Below are 2,924 nucleotides of genomic sequence, written 5' to 3'. Positions count from 1 at the left end.
AAAAAAAAAAAAAACAAAAATACCTTTAAATGAAATCTTTATATCAAACATTGTGCTCTCCATATGCGTGGAATATCTAAGAGAACCTCGTCAGAGACTGCTAGACCCTGACACTGACCCACTWTGKGAATCAAACCACCAAGGTCCCTGGGAGACTCTCAGTTTAGAGATTTTTCCCTCCCAGAGCTTTAATGATAGTTCCCTAACCTGGGCAAATGCAGACTCCTCCCCCCCTCCCTGAAGCTCTGTAACAGTTTTTATCCTGGAGTCTCAAGTTGCTGTTACGACACAAAGCAGCAAAGCAAGGCAAAGACACGTGAGGTCACAGCTTACTCATCTAGCCACAAAAATTCTTATTTTAGGCCTCACTGCTTCCTCCAGGTAAACAAACCAGAATAAAGCTCCAAAGAGGCAGCTGAGGCTTCACACAGACCTGGTGGCCCTCCTAGCAACAGCAATGCCACAATGACTGGGCTACCCGTCGCTGTTCACCCCTTCCTTTCCTGGTCCGTGAATTGTGGTTTATTACTCACAAGTCTGGTAAGGACGCGGCCAACCTTCCTACGGCCGAAGGCTCCTTGTCGGGACCGGGAGGAGAACCTTTCCACTGGCATTTGGATCCTCCTGGCTGCTCTTGACATGTGATAACTTACAAAGATCTGAGCGTGGTAGCCTATAGTTCTTCATGGCAGCATACAGTCGTTCCATGATGTTCTGAATGCCTAGGATTAACACAGTTTATAAATACTACTACTATACAGTATAAAGCCAAGCTAAAACTTCTGCAGCCAAAAAAAACTTCTTTGTGTCTGACAGAACAATTCCTATGCATCAGCATCTATAGCTCAAGGCTAGCAACCCCTCTCGGGTGATGTTCTTCTGGCAGGCCCTCTCTCTGAACTCCGCATTGCCTAAGAGTTTCCACTGGGACATTGTAACTTTGTGAGTCAGCACTTGTCAATGGAGGCACAGTGAAATCCATCACCCTACAGAAGTACAGGGCAGAGCAAAACTAAAGAAAAAAAAATCAAAGCTCTGCAGAAAACCGTAAGAATCCAAAGTTGTTTATAAGCACAAAAGCAGCCCTAACACACACACACAAGCAAGGTAAACGGGGRATGCGCAACCCTCAAATACCGCTTCCCCTATCCCCGCTTTGGAAGCAACGACAACACTCAGGCTTGCTGTGAAAGGGAAGTTAGACTAAGCAGCTGCTAGGAATTAAGCTTTCAGAAGCCTTCTGCATCCGCATTTTTGGCGCAGCTGTGCTCTGTTCCTCAATCAAATCAGACAGGCGCAAGAAGATCCCCTTTCCATAACCCTGGCACAGTAACTCCCCATTGTTAAGATGAGTGCCCACTGAGCCAGCTAGACAGATGATCTCCTGCTGTCTATTTGTATGCCTGGCGTTACTCCTGATGCCCCCTCCTCTCCTTCCTTAACGGAAAGGACTTAATACAGTACTTTGCATCATACATTACAGGGTAAACTGTTTGGAAACATTGTATACTGCAATTAGGGCTAGGTTATTAGACATGCAGGCCCATCTCCTAATACTTACCTGCACCATCTTCTGTGAAAACTTTTTTTAATTTTGCTTCTGTATTATTGTTACTGTTCAGTACCCTTTCCCAAACCTTTGCGTATGCACGCTTAACTGACAATTTCCTTGGTCTTTAACTATGCGGAATAACGATAGCACTCGATTTGCCTGTCTGTTTCAAAAGTACTACCTTTTTGAAGCGGCTCCCAGATTCCTCTTATGCACAGATGCCTGTCTCACTGGTGACGACCAAAGTGAACACCTAGATCACTACGTCTGGCTGCTTGTCTTCAAGATGTCCCCTTTGGAGGGGCTGCCCTGCCAAACAAACCCAAAAGGCTGATGAGACCAGGAGGGTATCAGGTTCTAGACACGACTGCCCCAGGGCTTTCAGAGTGATTGACATAACTGCCTCTCCTCTCATTACTCAAAGCTACTGCTCAAAGCTATTACTTAGGACTAAACTGGTTCCACTTTAAGAGGGGACTGTTGTTTGTTTAAACTTTGCGTCAAGTCTGTAACTCGCTACGTATCCTCTCTACTCCCTTCAGCTTTCACCACGCTTCAGTAAAGGAAGGTGGTAATTAATAACACCCATTCACCCACAGGCTAGTCAGATGCTTCTCCTGCCCTGGGAGGTACCTGAAAGCCAGGCTGTTTTCTGTAGTACTCCAGGGGCTTCCCAGAGCCCATCAGTGTTCTCTTAGGCTCTTCCTGAGCCTTGTATTTTATTAGGCTATTCCTACTAGCCTGCCATTTTAGGTGAATGTTCCCCTTAAGCACTGTGCACAGCAGAGTTACCCCAGACCAGCCACATCTCACACAGGCATATGGATGGTTCTGAGAGGTAGCTTGGAAGAGAAGAGAGAAACATCTGTTTGCCAGCTGTGCCTGGCACCAGGGGACCCCTCAGGGTGTCTGGGAGCATCTTTCTTCTATCCATCCGCCTGCTCGCCTGGCCACACTTCTCAAGGGAATAACTTGGGGCTGCGCTAATCACACCTGACCCAAGCCCTCCTTCAGCCGGYTTGCTCCAGAGGGTTCCACCTTCCCGGGACTCACCAGCGCTCCGGGCCAGGCCTGCCGCAACAGGAGCCGACCTCTCGCCGACTCCGTGCCGCAACTCCGCTCCGGGGCCCGCCGCGGCCCCGCTCCTCCGGGCTCCGTCCGCAGGGGCGAGCGCACGCTCCGGCCCGCGCCGGGCAGGAGCCGGGGCCCTAAAGGCGACATACGACGAAGGCAAAGTCAGACCCGCGCTGCGGCACACGCGGCGCCGCGCAGACCCCGCCCGGCGCTCCCGGCGGGGCCGAGCCGGGCCCCAGCCCCCGCCGCCCCGAGCCCCGCACCGCCGCCTCCACGCAGCGACGGCCTCAGCGGGCAG

At 50.8% G+C, this 2,924-nt stretch overlaps 1 long non-coding RNA gene across 1 annotated transcript; it reads right to left on the bottom strand.

The window, feature by feature from the left end:
- Positions 1–6: 6 nt before the first annotated feature.
- LOC146596922 (uncharacterized) lies at positions 7–2,856 on the bottom strand. The gene is made up of 3 exons (XR_014895604.1): positions 2,606–2,856; positions 1,734–1,861; positions 7–722 (listed from the first exon to the last, which is right to left on the bottom strand). It is a non-coding gene; the product is annotated as an uncharacterized LOC146596922 (long non-coding RNA).
- Between the last annotated feature and the right edge of the window lie 68 nt (positions 2,857–2,924).

Source organism: Rhea americana, unplaced genomic scaffold (assembly GCF_003343005.1).
Source record: "Rhea americana isolate MKP2758 unplaced genomic scaffold, rheAme1 scaffold_197, whole genome shotgun sequence".
NCBI lineage: Eukaryota > Metazoa > Chordata > Aves > Rheiformes > Rheidae > Rhea > Rhea americana.
This window is presented reverse-complemented; position numbering and strand designations above follow the sequence as displayed.